The sequence below is a fragment of the Symphodus melops genome (genome assembly GCF_947650265.1).
Source record: "Symphodus melops genome assembly, chromosome: 19".
Taxonomy (NCBI): Eukaryota; Metazoa; Chordata; class Actinopteri; order Labriformes; family Labridae; genus Symphodus; species Symphodus melops.
In genome coordinates, this window is record NC_136709.1 from 12,950,164 (window position 1) to 12,969,346 (window position 19,183).

The window sequence follows — 19,183 nt, forward strand, 5'->3', positions numbered from 1 at the left end:
CATGTTGCAAACACATGTACAATTATTGTATTGAAATGGTAAGTTTAAACAGTGGCCGTTTTGTTTCTGGTTAAGAGTAGGAAAGGTTTGCTGAGCTGTGTTTTTTGGTCTGCCATGTCGTTAGCTTCACTGTAGTGAACTTTGGAGACTGTTTCCGAGCACGATATTTTTGATGTTGCACATCATGCAGACAGCAGGTATACCAGTGAAACCCTGTGATATACAACAACTGCAAGTATATGAGTTAATTGCACACTAGTTTTGTGTCACACAGTTGATATAGATTACTACTATAGTCTTTTCATTTAATGCAATTTGGTATATTGCCTTTTCGTGTTTACATTTCTTAAAGGGGGAGCCTGTATACAACAGAAATCTTGTTAGCCTAAAATACAGTCAACAGAAAATGTACTTGCCTCACCTCGTATTTAAATAGATTGGAGAGAGGACCAAGACTAAGTCCAAATCAGGGACCATAATGAACACTGTTTGAAGAAAATGAAATCATTTAATTCAAAATAAAGTCTTTAGGGGAAGCATGTGTGACGTTTTTGATCCAGTAGGTGTCGCCCTTGAGCACCAGCATTAATCCAAAAACAAACTGCAGTTTGGTGACACCTCAGCTGTACTGAAGCCGCCTGTGGACAAGTGTCGCAAATGAGCACGTGCTAAAACATTCCAGTTAATGCATTTGGTGTGTCCAATGCAATAGCTATGTCCACATCAAATAAACTTTAAATACAAAAAAAATAAATAGAATATATAAGCCTCTGCAGTCCTCCTCCTCAGCCGCACAAATTCAACCACAGAGTAAAGCAACATAAGTCGCAAGTGGCGCACAAAGTTGTTCTTTGTTCGAGCTGCAGTTGGCCTTTGGCCCGCATTGCCGTGTTAGCAGGCTAATGTTTAGCGCACGTTGATCAGCTTCATATTGCACTGAGATTTACGTGGAATGTGTGTGATCTAAAGACACTTGTCTAACATCCAAAAAAGCAGTGAATATATGTTGTTCTTCTTTTCTCTTGTCCTACACTGTAACAGCTTTATACACAAGGCTGTCCTGTCCATGTAAACATAATGTGAACACAGCGCCGACAACAGTACAGCTGGCTAGACTCGTCCTTCTCACTCATTGAAGACATTCATCACTCACAGAGATGATGACATAATGTATAATTAATTTCACATTTTTTCTTTAACAGCGTTATCTTATATCGGCTTATAAAGTTTAAAACTGAAAATACTAAATCCATGAAAACCAGGTCTGTTCCCTGCAAAACATAATTAGTTAAACCCGTACTTAATCCACCTCGGGGAACTCAGCCCAGGATGGACCAGTAATGGATTCATCTGCTGTAGAGCACACCTGCTTATTTATTATTATCATATAGTGCGGGTGATTGTCAAACTGCATTATTACACCTGTCTGAAGAGCAACATACGTAGATGTGTAAGCCACAGCACACCACCTTCTGTCTGCCTGCGAGCGTTCAGCTGATCATGATTAATTATCATATTCAAACGTCCAAATGTCAGTGTTGACTCTGACAAACAAAGACGAGCATGTCTTGGTAGTGCTGCATAGTTTGACTCACGCAGTGACGTTATTAATCTGTTCTCTCCAACTCATCTCATTGTCCCCTGCATAATGACACTCTGTGTTAATTGTGACTGTTTATAAAATGGAGCTCGGCGTCGGAGCCAAGCTGCGCTAATCTCATCATCCTCGTTTTGTTTCTCTGCACCACTAGGTTTGAAAATCAACTATTGATGTTCCTTATTACATTAGGTGAGCTGCTTGATGGCAACACACAGCTGCAGGCCGTTTGTATGGATACCCTATTGATCTGATTTACATATATAGAGAGTTTGTTGTTTGTTGCTGAGCAGACACTGTGTGTCTGGAAGTGAACTATTGAAAATGTGACATTCTCTGTCACTTTGAAGAGGGTTTTTATGATATGATGAAGGATCATCGTTTCAGCACAATAAAGATTTACCTCAGATGAATGGATCAGGCGCCTGGACTAAGCATTCCTGATCAGAATCAGTAACACTTTTTTTAAAATTTTATTTTATTTTTTTAATATGCATTGAACTTTTTCTTGGCATACAAAATGAAATATTAAAAAAAAAAAAAAAAACTAAAGACAATGTGACACCTTGATGGTTCAAATCAAAGGAAAAAATGTTTTTATTTCGAAAATTAAATAAAGTAAATCATGATGTCTTCATATTCCAGATGAGATGAAGAAAGCCTCCATGAGAGTGTGGATCCAAGGAAAGCCATTTGGGAGCTGTAAAACTGAAAGTGAGGAATGAAAGGTATGTGGAAAAACTCCAAACTGTGATTTAAAGTTCCAGTTTCAAAGTTTACTTTGAATTCTTCCTGGGGTGCTGTTACAGTGAAAATGTGTTTAGAGCAGATAATCAGAATTCATAAGACTCTACATGTCATGTCAGAGCAAACGTGAGGAAAATGATTATGTCACGATATACAGTGTGGGTGCCAGTCTGACTTCGAGCTGTATGATTCGCACAGCCAACCGGTGGCATCAATGAGCGCTCAAACCAGCGGGTGTGTCTTTGTGTATTTGTGCATTTTTTTTGCTTGTACTCGTTCTCTGCTTACACGTGTTTAAGGGCCAATCAGATGTCTGGATTAAACATCAAGCTCATCTTGTGCAGCCTCAGCATTCTTAGAGAGACTTGATGATCAGAGTGCTTTCAGAACTACATCCAGCTAAAGAGGAATTTTTGTGCGTGTTAAAATGTCACTGAGTTGAACTGGCGTCCATGTGAAATGCATTCAGCTTGGCGGTGACATAATACACAACGCACTGTACAGACACTTACAGAAGCATATTGAACTTTGCATCAGTTTGCTGCTGTGATCTGGTGCTGCTTGTAAACAATGCTGTCCTGATTTCACGGCTTTCCGGGGCGAGTGGAGGAATCCTGCCTCATTTGTCTCTAATTTGTTCCCAGTGCACATATGAGAGGGGTTATAAATACATTAGTCCTCTCCGTAGTGCGTCTCGCTGGGGGGGCCGCCGGGCAATCAAGCAGCTTGCCACACGTACAGCGCTGCTTTTTTCTTTTTTTTTTTCTTTGACGCAGTCCAACGGTGGCGGCGTGGAGATTGGGACAGCATGTACCATCTACCTCACGCGGCGTCTGTGAGCCAGCCGTCCCAGAGGTGGGCTGTACATTAAAGGCTTGGAGCGACGGACAGATCGGATGTGAGCCTGCGCAATAAAAACCACGCAGACTCAAAACACTGCTCCTATCTTTCATCCCCCCCCCCTGATGTAATCCACCGGTGGTTTGAGTCACTGGCGCGGAAACATCAATTAAAACACGACGATTATCACTAAATTTGTCATTAGCCCCGAGGAGGAAGCAGACATGGCCAGAACATTTTTTTTTTTTTTTTTGTGTCTTTCTCTCTTGCAGACACTCACACATGCAGTCTTGCCTGTGGGACCTTACAGAGGGGAGAGATAGGTCTTCACTTGTTTCTGCACTTGGGAGAAAAAAATCAAATCCTGGTGAGTTTTCATCAGCTGTCAGCGCCAGACAGATATCTCTGCCGGGCTGGGCAGGAAATTAGGCTATTAAGCTTTTCACAAGGCTCTTGTCATTTTGCCTGCTTTCCTACAGATGTTCCATCAATGTACATCTCTCTTTCTCATAGCTTAATACTTTCTTTTTGTAGACTCCCCCCCCCCCCCCCCCAAACAAAACATGCAGTTCTCTTCTCTCCTGTGTCCCTGCCTTTCTTCTTCACTCTTGCTCTCTGCAGATGTCTTGGCTTAATTTGCGCCTGCTTTTTTGGGTTTAAGCGCAAAAAAAAATCAATTCGGAGGAGGTCAGCAGGGGTCAGTGGCCAGGCCAGAGCCAGAGCAAAGTGGATTACTGATTATCATGCAGGCAACATGGCTTCCAGGTCGGGACGTCCGCGACTTCTGTATTCCACACGGTCTGAGAAGCAATCAGGACGTTTGAAACGTGGTAAAGAAGTGGGAGCTACTGCAGCGTAGAAACCCCCACCCAAAAAAAAACACATTTGTTCACACGATTCAAATCCTATTTCAAGTCCAAGAAATGGTTGTTGTTGTAATATTTCTCATTTCACTCGGAGTAGGAGGCAGACCTATATGAATTCTCAGTGCTTGTTTTTTTTTTTCATCTTCAGACGTTGCTCTGACAAATGTGAGTATATAAATCCTCCACACGCTGCAGAATAAGAGCTTCCGAGACAATGATTGTAACTCTGTAAAGACTCCTGTCATCACAATAACAACCTGCAACACAGTGTAACGCGATAAACAACAAATGTATAATGTATTAACAGAAGACTCAGTCCTGCTCTCAAGCTTTTTTTTATTTTTTTATTTTTTTTAGATAATCTCATCTTGCAGTTTCCTCTTATCTCTCCAACACATACTGGAAGTTTACCAAACGCTCCCTTTCAATAAATCCAGTAGAGTCAAAGTGCATTATACTGTATGACTCCTAATTAAAGTGGAGTAGGAGAAGAGACATCTGAAGGCAATGTCAACACTTTTCAGCAAAGTCCAGCTGCTCTGACGGTGAAGGTGGATGAAATTACCTTTCGACAGAGTAGAATAACATGAAGTCTTCCTCTGCTTTTGATGCCATGTTAAATCAGAAAATTTGCCTTTCTGTAAATTGACAGCTGAATGTTCAAACCTGACCAAACTTTCCCGAGTTCATCAGAAGAAATACATGATTGTTATTATTTTTTTCAGGCTTGCAACGTTGCTCTTTTGAACACAGCCCTTCTGATCTCCGGACAAAATGCCACAACAGCTTAGGACAGTGACATTATTCTGACGTGTCCGTTCCCACGCAGTCCGGGTGTTTCGGGTGTTTGAGATGTCTGGTGGGGAAGGATACGATGTTTGACACCAAGGGGACTGGAACATCAACGGCAGGATTGTGTTGCACATGTAAAATGACGACGCTTTGTGTGCTGATGCACGACGCGGCGACACAAAGTGAAATGTCATTTGGGCGGATTCACACACGTTTCGCACGCCCATCATTCCTGTAGTCCTCAGAAGCCCTGACCTGCTTATCTCAGCGCTGTGTTTCTTGAGCTTGGTGCGTCTGTTTTATAGGCCACAGACTGGATAATTGATTTGCCTCGCTTTTTTATTTTTAGATTTGAATGACATTCCAGGGAATTTTTCCAATTGTCATGATCTCATTTGTACTTCCTCCTTTGCTCGCTGAGATGTCGATGGGAGATCTAGAGGTACCGCGGCATTTCCAAAAGGGGGGCACGTTACGCAGCACTTTTATCCAAGCTTGATGGAGCAGCTGCCGTTCCCTGGTTTTCGTTTTCTCTTTATCTCTTTCTCCCCCCCTTCTCTTGTCAGGAAGCCTCTCAACTAATCTATCATCCTCCCTCTCTCGACTTAAACTTGACTTTACTATTGCAAGGCAAAGGTAGAATGAAAGGGAAATAGGATCTCATTATTTCAGACCCACCGCTCACTCTGCTCATGATTGATCGTTATGGGGGAAAAAAAAAAAAGGCCCATTTGGAAGCAAGTGATGTCGGCTTTAGAAAAGAAAAGATGCAGAGATCTGTTTTAAAACACGATAATCAAAGTCTTCACAGAGTAAAGGAAACCATCCTTTTTTTTCTCTCTCTCTCTCTCAGGTGCTGTGATGGAAATGATCAATCTTTCACTGCCCTTCATGAAGGCTTGACAGGTTTTTTTTTTCTCTTTTTTTTAATTTCAAAAAAAGTTACAGTCATAGAAGCTGAAGGTGTGTCGATTCTGAATTAAGAGTTCATTTGAGCAGAATCTTAGCCTATTAGACATTTCTTGCCCAGCACGCGATCCATATATTCTCCAGTCATTCTACATTATGGCTTGTTACCAGAGTTTTTTTTTTTTCCCCCCACTTTATTTATAATCAAAATCTGACTATTACAAAAATCACAGTTTACATTGAAAGTTACAGACCGAGCTTGACTTAACAAGACTTAATAAACAAACAAACAAAATAAAGACCCATGAACAAATAGAACAATAGAACATAAAACACAAATATCTGAGGTCTAAGTTGGAAGCAATGACTTTAAACTTTGAGGCTTGTTACCAGAGTTAAGGTCAGTACAGAAATAATATTACAAGAATTATTGAGTTTGGTCATGCTGACACCGTGCAGTCAATAGTCAATTATTATATTTTTATTTATTTATTTATTTGTTTTTTTGAGCAGTTGTAATTCGGCTCAAAAGGAGAGGGCCGAAGCAGAAGCTTCTAAGTGCCCATATCACCTCATACAGTCATGAACTAATCTTTCCAAAGTTGTTGTTTGTACGTGGCTTTAACGTTAACTTCTGCTGTCAGATGGACATTTTGATGTGGGGACTTTTTGATCTTTTGGAGCCAGCCTCAAGTGGACGCTTCAGGAACTTGGCACTTTTTTTTTTTTTTTTTGCATTTTCATATTGACTTCTTTTACAACGAAGGAGGCCGCCGCACGGTTCAAATGGAGTTATGAATCTTCAGCACGAGCTTTGTGCTCACAATAAGCAGAGCAAAGCTGCTCCATGTTCCTTAAATCTGCACACAGCTGTGAATTAACATGGTTCTGATTCTGATTTGACTGTGAGACTCCAGTTGATGCTCTTTATCGTATTCTTGCAGGATCGACAACCGTATCTCACTGTAAAGGGTTTTGGATTCTGATGTGTGATGTTGCCAGAGGTGGCAGGGGAGAAGTTTCCAGACTGTCTAAACAACAACCAAAAAAAAACAAAAACGTGACCTCTGTGCCAGCCTAGTACAGTGAGTCTGGAGCATTGTGTTCCCATACTGTATAAAACATCAAAGCAGAGGAGACACTGATGACCACAAAAGACAAAAAGGCCATGTGAAAGAGCCACTCTGTGCTCTCTAACCTGTCAGGCTGACTTTTCGGGGGCCCTTGGCTGTCTGCCAGCTCATATGACAAACCACCAGGGAGCGTACCTGTTGGGAACAGTCTGAAACTGCACAGTTGGAAGGTTAGACTTTGACATACAGTAAGCAGTTCAAATGATAACTGTTCTTGACAACGAGTGTCACATCAAGAAGGAAGCGTTTTAAATAACCGGGGGGTGAATCCAGAGTCAGACACACAGTAGTTTGGCACTTTTTAATTGCATGAGTCCCAAGTTGTTTAAGGATCACCGCCAACTGCAAGCTGTAACTTCCACTGATATATCCCCAATAGCGGATGAGGGGAAAGTATTAAATGATCCATGGAAATGGGGGGCCATGAAACTCAGAACATAAGTAGCCTGCAGCATGCCACACACACACACACACACACACACACACACACACACACACACACACACTCGCTGACCTCACACCTCAGACAAGAGCGCACACACATGCTCATTCACGTAAGACGCGCGCCTTTCGCTGCAGCTTAATTTGAGTTTCCTCAGACCGAGCACAGCGGCGCCCGGGAGGGCGTGACGCACCCAGGTGACTGTTTCGCTAGTCTGGAGGAAGTTCACGCCACTATGGGAGGGCATTTATATGCGCTCAGCACATCTTTATCCCACAGGCACAGAATTTACAAATAGATTTCAAATTAGAGCCTCTGCTTTAATTTTCTAATGCAGTGACCCATTCTGCAGCAGTGTAATAGCAGGTCCCAGTGTGACAATTAAAATAAATCACGTCTGAAGACTCCGAACAGAATTCTCCATATGTATTCATGGCTCATCAGTAACTGAATTGACATAAATGATTTATCCCAGGAAACTTAAATACCAATGCCCATACCACATAGGGCTACCACCCTGCAAGCGCTCAACTCCTACATGCTTTTCAACAGCCCTGCTGTGAATAATGAAATTGACTCGCCTAAGATGAATGAACGCTTGTAGGGAAATAGACATCGGTGGTTATTCGGAGTAGTCTGAAACACTTGGACCTTGCAAAGAATAATGTACGCGCAGAATGATTTGCAGATACAGCATGTTGGGAAAATCACCCAGATGTTGGCATTAGGATATGAGTGACCTTTAATTTGTTTCCGCTTGTCTTTACTTGAAGTGAAAGTGTGCGTTTCGTCCGAGTTCTTTCTCAAATGTTACTTCTTCAACGCTGATTTTTACAAGGAAAAAAAATAAATTAAAAAATTGGCTTCTTTTACATCCGACTCTGAATTGCGGGAGTCGGAAACAGCCAATCCACAATGAAGTGCCACCGTAATGAACTGCCCATCTTTGAACGCTCACAGAAAAAAAAAAGGTGATACCATGGGCTAGTTTCATTTTTTATGAACAAATGTTGAGCTATCGTGTGTAGAAATGTCCTTTTGATTAAAACTGGAAAGCCCACTTTGAGCTCTAAATATCATTATACTCCTCGTGGGAAGCTGCTCCCTCTGTTTGACTCACAGACCCCCACCAGCTATTAAAATAATGTGAATATGTTACCCACTGTGTATAACTAGTCACCTTCCTCCTGATTTGGACATCCTCATCCTCGCACGCCGCTTCACCCTCATCAGCTTTACTTTTTTTTTTTTTTTGTGCTTTTGATTAATCCTGTCTCATTTGAGATTTTCAAACTATCAATGGGAATTATTCAAATCCCCGAGGTATGAAATAGCTATGAGGAGGCTGTGGAAGACACTCATTAACCCCAAATGGAAGGGAGCCCGCAGTAAATCTCGATGAATTCTCCCCGCCATTGAAATCTGATTAGTTACGGTGGCTGTACTTAATCCATGTTGAAGGTAGAAGTTCTTGTTGTCCAGTGTATATGCAATTATTCAAGATAGGAGAAGCAGTATGCTACTTTTAAAATATACAGTAGTGGGTTCTTGGGTATATGTTTTTTTTTTTTATGTAAACGGAGGGATTTAATCATTGGAATATTGAATTGCATAAAAAAAAGGAAAATAAATATGAAGTCATCCGCCCCCTCTGTGACAGTTGTTACGTCTGGTTGAACCCAATAGCCCAAGATTTGAACCAATAACAGGATGCGCTCGTATGGATTTAATCACTGGAATGTGATGGCTTGTTCTCTGCAGATTGCTCGTTCTATTGATCACTCCATTGTAGTTAGTTGTGCACTTCCATCATCAGAGGCATGTCTTTATCCTTTTGGAAAGTACTGGAGGCTTTTTTTTTTTTTTTTGCATAAAGTCATGAAATGCACGATGGACGCCAGCTGAACAGATCACAATCTCGCCACATCAACCAAAAACATAGACATCTTCCCTGGAGGGACTTGTTTAAAGCTGTAGCACCACATCCAAATTGGATCAACATCTGCTGTATATGATTCCATAATATGTTCCATTAATGCCAGAGCACTCACAGGCATTACGGAGACAGTTGATTCAAACCTCTCAGGATGTGCTCTGCTTACTCTCTGCCTTATTTCCCAGAAACATGGCACAGTCTGATGCCGCTGCCATTCTCTTACATGCAGATGTCAATTACAGAGGTGGCAGAGACTGGTGAGCTGTGCACATCTGCCAGTGGATGATGTCCCCACCCCCCCAAAACCCCCCAGCACTGCGCGAGCCAATGAAGCATAAATCTTCACCATCAGTTGGCAAGCTTCACCTTAACAAGCTGCACCAAAAACCTGTCTGGTAGGCTCCTTCTTCTGTGTACTATGGCTGAAAAACATCATTTGCTGGATTAGCTTCATTTTCTGTCGTTCTATGTCTTTCTTTCTTCTTCCCTCTCTTTCTTTGATATACAGAAGTTCTTCTTTGCCCCTTTGTCCTTCATGGGTCACACGGCCTGGAGGGTATATGGGGCATGCCTGTATGTCTACTTCTGTTTGTGATTGGGGGGGGGTTCTTCCTCATCACACCCAGACCTCTGCAGCCTGCTGTGTTATTAGGCAAATCCAGTACATTAGGGACAGCCCAGCTCCACCACTGTTGTCATCGAGAACATCTAGTTATCACGTCTTGCGCTCAACCACCTGCTGAGTTCACAGAGCTATCAGCATCCCCCGTGACCCGCTTCTGTCTCTGTACGTCTCTGCTGGAAACCTTGGATATGGTAAACACACCCCCACCCCCTTCCGATACGGCCAAGACCAAGATTTTCTCCACGCGGCAGCTCCCTCAGAAAATAGTTTGCTTGGTGCAGTCAACTGCACCAACACGCGTGTGTACACACCGCACGAATACATGAACACTGACAGACGAACAAACAAAGTCAAATTTGCGACCACAGTGTACCTCCGGTGAGCGATCCGACTTGTTCCAATGTGACCGCGTTTGCGCTATACGCTTCAACAAGCTGTTTTGTCGTCAAAACAACCCGGCCGTTTCCAAAAGCACGGGGCTCTAAGTGTGTGGATTACAGCGGTATACATTTGTATAATGCCTGTGATAATGGGATAAAGCAGCTTCCGTGGGAGAAATCTGTATGGAGAATGGATTATTCCAAAGCTCTGCCTATGGGACGTCGAGCCCAGGAGTTATCACAGGCAGTCAGCATCTCAAGTGGGTGCACTGCCTCAGAAAAGTGTTCTGATGCCGCGTTTCATGTCCTCGTCCTCGTCTCCAGAGAGAAAACAAGCGATGGCGAGTCGTGTATGTTTTAGTCGGTAATTACCATAGGAGCACTCGAAAGGATGAGATATTGTCGTTCTGTTGCAAATTTGCATTTGCTTTACATTAGGACTTTGCACATGGCCTGCATTTATTTATTGTTCTCTTGTCCATGATACAGGAACCCAGTGAAGTAGTTTGTATGTTTCTCTTGATAGCTATTATGGAGGCAAATTAGCATTTCCATGCATACAAAAGCAATTACCGTCAATTTATACACATTTTCATCGAAACATGTCCCCAATTAGAGGGGCATTTCAGGGGACTGATAAGACGAGCAGCTCTCACATTGAACATCTGAGGCCTGGACAGGCGGCGGATCCCGCTCCCCCCCCCGATCCCTATCTCTGTTCATGGCTCACGCATTACGAGCAGTTCAATACGCAGCTCTCACTCTTTTCAAGCGCTGCTAATTTCACCCTTAATAAGAGTGCTGTGGTAAAAAAAAACAGACAAAAAAAACAAACAAATGTTGGTGTGCTGATAGTAAAGCTTTGATAGTAGTACAACAGCGGGTGCGTAGTCATGCGAGCCGGAAGTCTTTATTGTCTACTTCAAAGACGGTTGTCTTTTTTTTTTTTTATGTGCCTCATGTGTTTATAATAAAGCAGCACTAGGATCTTAACAAGATTGAACATTATATGAATTGTGAGACCGTAGATGCTCTCGTCCTTTATCGACCCTAACACTTTCATACTGGTGCACTTGTTTGCCCTTCATCAATATGTCCGGTTGCTGTTTTCACGAAGACGAGGAAAATCTCCGAAAATGACATCTCCAAACCTGCCCATTCATTAGTCCAAACAGGCTTATCTGCTTAAAGACTTTGGCTAAGACCCCTTGCTCACTGAGGAGTGACTCACCTCTATTCTGCCTCGTTATTCACTAACAGCAACAATTACGTCACCCTGTTACTGGCAGTTGGAGATTATGGAGTTATTTGTGCAAATCCTCTTTTGCATGATATCAAATGGTCTGCCAGAGGTCTGCGAGCAGAGGAGACAATCAGCCTGCCGAGGCTCTTAAAAGAACCTGAGTGATTCAAGGAGTTCAGCGAGTATTAATACAATAGAGGGAGGAGAGAAGACGGCGATGAGACGGATAACAAGGATGCTGACATCAGCCGTGGTGAGGTCAAGAGTGAACTAACGAGAACAAGTTGTCCAAAAAGCGAAAAGTTGACCGCTTTGATTAACGAGGGCATATTTACATTTTCAGATGAGTCTGAAGGAGTAGCGTGGTCTCGTCTCTCCTTTTAGGGACAAGAACACGACGTTAAGCACAAAGGGGACGGGATTGATGGCATTCTTTCATCTCAAATGTTCTTTGATGGTTCATCCTAAGCTTGTAAGCTTAGCTTAGCATTCAAGCTAAAAGTAAACAGAAACAGCTTGCCCCGACTCTTCAGGTAAAGTCATCACTCTGACACCTGTGAATAGCCTCATTAACTCATTTTACGAAGATTTTTGCGTTCCTGAAACAACTGTTTGTGTTTTTGAGGAGGTTACTGAAAACGCTTTACATGTTGCCATGTTTGTTAGCACTGGAACATCGTTGTTGCAACTGGTTACATGATATTTGATTGGCTTAATTTAGTTTTTAGTTTAATATTTACATTAAACAACAACAACAACAACAACAAAAAAGATTCTACAAATTGATCAAATAGCTGATGTTAGGATTTGACCTAACACAGTTGTTTCCAGTCTTCATCCCCTCATCGCTTATCCAAACGGCTGCTCATCTACCTCCCTGTTGATTATATCAAACTTTCAGAATTATTTCAAGAAATAGTAAAAAATGTACTTTTTTTTATGGCTAATCTTTTCTGCCCCATACTGGATTTATCCTGGACTGTTACAGCTGGTTACAGTCTGTTGGAATATTGCAGTTGGGATCTCATGATTCTGCCATTTATTTATTTGGGAGCCATATATACTTGGGGAGGAATGGCACAGGATTGTGAACTCAATCACAGTGCGAGGGGATGTCAGTGTACCGTGCGCTCCCCGTGAATCACACACTGAAAGGCTATCACCCAAACCTCCAAGGTCCACTGCCAACTCATCAGTCATCGCAGACCAGACCAGGCCACGGAGTGATCAGGCATGCACTCTCTCTGGTCACTAGGGACATTCACAAACTCAGCCCCACCCTCGCTCTTCCTCTCCTATATCCATACCAATATCCGTACTCTCTGCTGAAACCAAAACATAACATATTCCAAGGTCTGGGTTTGACTTTGCTTCTCAAAATTCTGTCACTGCCAAGATTGTGTGTGAAAGTGAAGGCCAAAGAGGCTTGTTTTGTCACACTGGCTGCTTCCTTGAGATGGATTTTCATACTTTTTATTTATAGCTCTGATGCTTGTGAGCTAGCTGTTATGGAGTACCTTTCAGTGTATTATATTGGTGAAATATATATTCAAATGTAAAACTGACACATTTTCTGACAAACTACAGAATGAAAGTATAAATAAATGTAATTTTTGCCCTAATTTTGAAAAATTGGTAAAATAAATATGGAGTAGTCAATGCGGCTTTCGAAAGCTAAAATCGTAGCACGCTATCATTTGATTTTACTTCAGTATGATTCTCAAAGGGTGGCGTGTTACCTGCACGTAACAACCACATAGGACAAACAGATAGCATCTCTAAGAGCAGCACAGTTTTGCAGTATGCTGTGCAAAAGTGATCAAATCGCTGAACGTATCAGTCGCAATCAGTATGAAACGACTGGACAAGGGGGGGACCGAGGGGGGGTCGCAGGGGCGCCGCAAGAAGCATGAATCAGGTATTTAAAAACTTAAAAAAAACTTCCCAAACGTTTGGAAGTCACACCTCTAATGTGTGGTTAAACTCAACCAAATAACCATATTTAACTTGCAAGGAGGACCAAGGGCTGGCGGGGTTAGCACTGCTAACAGCATGCTAGTTTGACATTGTTCACGCTGTGAGACGGTGTTTAGCCCTGTCAAATGAATTCTGCTGAGTTTTTACTCAGCTTTCACGTCAAATAGTGGACAAGTCTTAATTTAAATTTGCGTTTAACAAACGTAAAAATCAACCCAGAGGAGCGTTCTTATGCTGTTACTCAACATTGGCTGCCTTTGACTTCTAGTTGTGTTTCCATGCTATTTACACAGCTTTTGGCATCTTTTTTTTTTTACTGGTGTATACTAAGGTAAAGATTCTGGTGTTGCGACAAACCGAGATGGTGCTTCGAAGAAAACCCAAAAGCACATAGTAAGGATCGTCTGCGCCTCCTCTGAAAGCAACCCATCCAGATGTGATGATTCCATTTCAGAGCTGCTATCCCCTTGATACTGTAGCAGGAAACGCACTTTGTATGTTTTTTTTTCCTTTTAGAACAGCGTTTGTCCAACATGATGTGGGCGATTAGGTACGAAGAAGACACGTATAAATGAGTGACAAGAGCCGTGTGGGACATGAGGGATAATAGAAATTTGCATGATTATGTGGACAGATGAGTGATTTACCTGCGCTCACGTCTGACAGCCATGTTAGCTAAAGGATCTATGAGTGGCATCTGACGGTGCGTTCTTTAACTCGAGCTCCTGAACATAGATCACATCATATGCTGTAATTGATGTACGACTGTGTGGCAGAGGTTCGAGATACAGGGAACGATGTTTACCTTGCATATCTCACCCACTAGGGCACAGATGCATTATGGGATATGCAATGAGGTTGATCTGGCGCTTGACACAATAAAACTACTTTCTGATTCAAAACACTTATCTTTTTTTTTTTACTTTAAAAGTATTATCTGCCAAGTTCAGCCTCTTAGGCTTTTCAGGCTTGCTGCACCTGTGCACACCATACAGCCACGCACATCGCTCACATTTGGCACCCTCATGCCTAAGCCACATTAGAAAATAGATGATATGACAATTTCACACATATAGCATTATCCTTTTGCTTCACTCCAATTCACCTGTGGCCAAGCAATCTTCCTAAAGTAAGCACAATAATAAGTCATTACCATAATGTTGTGAGTTGAAAAAAGAAAAAAAAAGAGAGAGAGGAGAAGAAGAAGGCGAACTTTGAATGGAAGCAGGAGTTGGTCGGTGTGAAGGGGAGGAGAAATATTTGATTAATCTTCTTAACACGTTTCATGTGCAGATTCTTTGAGTTAATTTCAAGGACCATGCCTAAAGGAGATTACCTCCCCATGCTCCTGCACATTTGCTCATGAGTGATTTTGTTTATTCATGTTTTATATTATAATGCTCCTCCTGCAGTCTGCAGCCACAGAACCAACAGCAAAAAATGCAATTTATTTCCCGCGCTGCACACGATGGAGACAGCTGATAATGTCACCAGGAAATATGAAGACTGCTGGGACGGGACCAAACAGCCTACTATTTATGTATGGAATATAAATAAAATATTTGGTGAGGCTTCCCTTCTCTCTCTCACACACACACACGCGCACACACACACGCACACACTCTAAATATCCCCTAAAAAAAAAGTTGCTCCTTTTTTTTTTTTTTTAAACACTTTTATTTGTGACTATTTGTGTGTTGTGTGATTTACATTTCTGTCATCTGTCAGTAGATCAGCCTGCATCCACAATAACATGGATCATTACAGAGAGTCATATAAAAGGTCAAAGATGCGTTCAAGTTCTCCGAGGTTGCAGATTAGAGCTTCCGCTCTGTCGCCAATCACACTCATCATCAACGGCTCATCCGTCCCAGTGTGTGTCCCTCCTTCAAACAAAAACCCATCGACAGTATGTTGTCCTGACATATATGACACAGCCCACTCGTATTTCACTGACGCCGCTCGGTTATGAGCATGCATCAAAGACTCTTTCATCACTCCCGCTAATATGGATTTATCACTTCCACTGGCACACGATGGGACGGCTGACGTAACTGTTTACAGTGACTCCTCTGCTCCCCCATGTGACGGGGACGATGATGATGACGACCAGTGCTCTTTTCTGCCACGATGGCAGGATTTATGGCCCTTGGTGCCCAATCTCTCTCTCCCCCCCCCCTCCACCCCCCCCCGGCACAAAACATCGCATTGTCTCTGGGTAGATCGTTCAGCCTTGTCCTTGCTTTATTGATCCCACTCCTCACAAGTTCACAACTTCCGCGTTCCTCGTGCATCGCTTGACAGGAGAGAGATTTAGTGGAGGGATGAGGTCAGACAGACAGAGAGAGAGAGAGAGAGAGAGAGAGACGCAGGGTAAGAGGGAGAGCGAGGAGGAGAGTGAGTCAAAAGGAAATGGGGAACTAAGCGAAGGGAGGGATAAAGAGAGGCCGTGAGAGAAGAGGAGAAGAGGAAGAGAATGAGTGAGATGGAAAGAGAGGGAGGAAGGAGGAGAGAGTTACTTCCTCTGGGACGGTGCGGCTCCAGGCCAGGCCAGGCCAGAGAAGATTGATACATGTGAGTGTGTGGAAGCCGGCAGAATTAGCCCCCGGTACAGTGAGAATCCACTGGTAAACACACCCAGCAGCTCTCGAAGGTGCTCGCATCAATCTCAGCACTCTCGATTTGCAGTGTGTACACACACACACACACATAGACTCATATCTTCTACTGTAAGTGTTTGACTCACTGAAGTGGTCAGTGTAGACTGTTATACTGTAAACTAAACACGAACATCACTGACGCTGACTTCAGCACTCTCGGGGTCATCTTTTCGCCCCGGTCACTTTGCTTTTTCGCACTTTTTAAAAACCACAGCGCTGCCTCCTCCTGTCAGCATCTCCAGCCATGTACAAGATGTGCACACAGGCGTGCGCAAACACGTGTTGACAGACATGCACTGTACATACTGGCGACAGTATCTTTCAGCCTTTCACCTCTATGGAAGCCTTTGGTCGTAGGAGTTCCTGGACAACCCCCCCCCCCCCCTCCTCCTTTTTCAGACATGACTTTGAATGACCTCGTCCCATTTCTCTTTCTTTACTGCTCTGGCCTTTTTTTTTTTTTTTTCCCCCCCCCACGGAGTCTCTAAGATTACATTAGAGACAGCAAAGTCTTTACTGTTCACAAAGCCCACAGGGAGTGTGAAGAAGGCAAGGGAGGCGACTTACATAAGGGCAGGCTCGACTCCCAACCCAGCAGCCCAAAGGGAGGACAGACACGAGGCTCTTTTAATGTTTATGTCAACCCTTGTACAGCCTTAATTGGCCCGGCAATCACCGAATCTGAACTGAGTCTGTGTGTGAGTCACTCAGTCTCTCTCTCTGTGTATTTCTGTAATGCGCTCTACATTTGTTCTCTGTATGTTTTTACTATCAATTGTTAATGCCTTGTCTGGTGCTTCGCTCACCATCTCTCACAGTCAGAGCATTCATTAGAGGTGCTCTGCAGTGTTACCCCGTCTCTTTTGAACTCACACACTGTGATAAGGATTTCAGAGGGGCTCGAGATCAGAGTGCAACTCAATTCAATTACTCCTCCACCATAAAGAAAAAAACAAAACAAAACGGAAAGATTCCCAAATAGAACCCAGAGAAGCCTTCGGAGTGAATCCGGGTGCTCTTCCTTACGGAAGTAAAAGAGAGAGGGTGGAAAAAAAAAAAACTTGTTGTGGATAACTTATTGAAGTCATGAACAGGAAGATACAATGAAAGCGTCTGCGTGCCGTGCTGTCAGCATCGAGCGGCTTTGATGATCAGACTTTCTGTCTGGCAAATGCATCGTACACTCAGAGCAGCACACAAGGGAGGGCAGCACGGAGATTTGGGTTGTGTGATCCAAAAAAATGAAGTGGGTCATCAAATTACCCCTGTGATTGTGTGTACCTGCCCAATTATGATTGATCTCTGCAAGAGAAAACAAAGTGGTATATTTTATTTGTATGTTTAAAGATTCTCTCTCTCTCTTTCTTTCTCTCTCTGCACTATAATTATCCCAAATGTGAAATGCTATTTAGGTATTCATAATTTATTTCTGTGTGGGGAGGACACAATAGACACACGTGGAACGCTCTGCCAAGCCCCAGTTTTTTTTTTTTTTTAGTTAATTGAAAATCTCATTTGCATGAGGAGAAAATCAAACACTCATTTCCATACATGAGATTATAAAAAGATAACTGCCAGTGTTTGTTGTTCCATATTTGATCGGAGCATTTCCAGCTAATTGCTAAATGCTGCAAATATGGCTGGAGTGTAACCTCCAAACTAATGTTCACAAGTTGACTGGATGTTATGTTTCAGTTCAAACACCGCCCGGTGTTTTTAATCTCTGCTTTCCAAAGTTTGAATGTGCAATCAGGCGTGTGTGTATCTTCGTCTGAGCCCCTGTGATTCCAGATCAGAAACACAGTGAATGCATAGCTGCATAGCTGGGTATTTGCCAACCTCGTAAACAGCAGCGGCAGCCCAGCTGGATGTTGTGCAGAGAGACGCATGCATACAGTGGACTGCAGCAGTCAGAGGCAGCCATCTCTTCGATGATTTGTGTGTGAGAGATCAGAGGTTTCCTGTTTCACCCCTTACAAACAACCCCGTGTATTCCAACTCACTTTCTGCCCCACACACACACACACACACACACACACACACACACACACACACACACACACACACACACACACACACACACACACACACACACACACACACACACACAACCTCATCTATTCCAGGCGGACACCATTACAGACCTGGCCTCAGCCTCTGTTCCCTACTTGAAGCTCATTAATGCAGCCTCCGACATGGGTGGACACCAGATTTCTAACCCCTCCCTCTCCCCCCCCCCCCAAAAAAAAAAAAAAAAAAAAGAAGAAGAAAAAAAAAAAAAAGATTAATGGGATTTATGTAGCAAAGTGAACCCCCTGTAAAAGCGGCCGGAGCGTTGCCGGGCATGACTTAGTGCAGCGCTGACACATTTCTGTCTCACACATTATGAATCAGTAGGGGGGTCATTTTCAGATGAGACTATAAACAGTGAAGTTAGCTGCCGTCTCTGATGGGGGAGTTGTTTTTTTTTGTCCCAAACATGGCCTGTTGGGGTTCACTGTTAAAGTAGAATGTTTTACAAACACTTTAAGACTAAGTGGACAGCTAACATTTTCTCAGTTCTCCATGTTCTTCACCCTCTTTCTCCTTCTCTACCGGAAAGCGGTCTTGAATGTTTATCATTTCAATGTTTTCCCTGTTAACAACTTTAACAGCCTTAACTCTGTGTCCTCTCCACAGATTCTCTGATAGGGTTAGGACATTGTGAACTCTCCTGTTTTTTTGTTTTTTTTACCAATGATCAGGATCTCGTCTTCCTGTGTTACACGGTGAGGATACAGAAACTACCCTGTGTGGTTTTCTCCACACAGGCGATGATGAGGCGACAAGGCCCGCGTTGTTTTTCTCACCAGCCGAGGCCGCCGAGTGCAGACGACGTTTTAACTTTTTTTTTTTTTCAAAGTTTAACGCCGGCTTCACTGACTGTGCTTCATAAACACATCTGCATTGACTGCAAACATCCACGGCACTGTACACAGCTCTGCCAACAACAGCTGCACATGTGACGACCTCTGTTCAGCAGCCGGGAAAGGACAA

The 19,183-nt window shown here is 43.0% G+C and overlaps 1 long non-coding RNA gene across 1 annotated transcript in view; it reads left to right on the forward strand.

Annotated features, from left to right (window-relative positions):
- Positions 1-3,458: 3,458 nt before the first annotated feature.
- LOC306840440 overlaps positions 3,459-19,183 on the forward strand; it is a 56,918-nt gene continuing 41,193 nt past the window's right edge. The window contains exon 1 of the long non-coding RNA XR_013781329.1: positions 3,459-3,551. This is a non-coding gene — a long non-coding RNA (uncharacterized lncRNA). The remainder of the gene's footprint in view (positions 3,552-19,183) is intronic.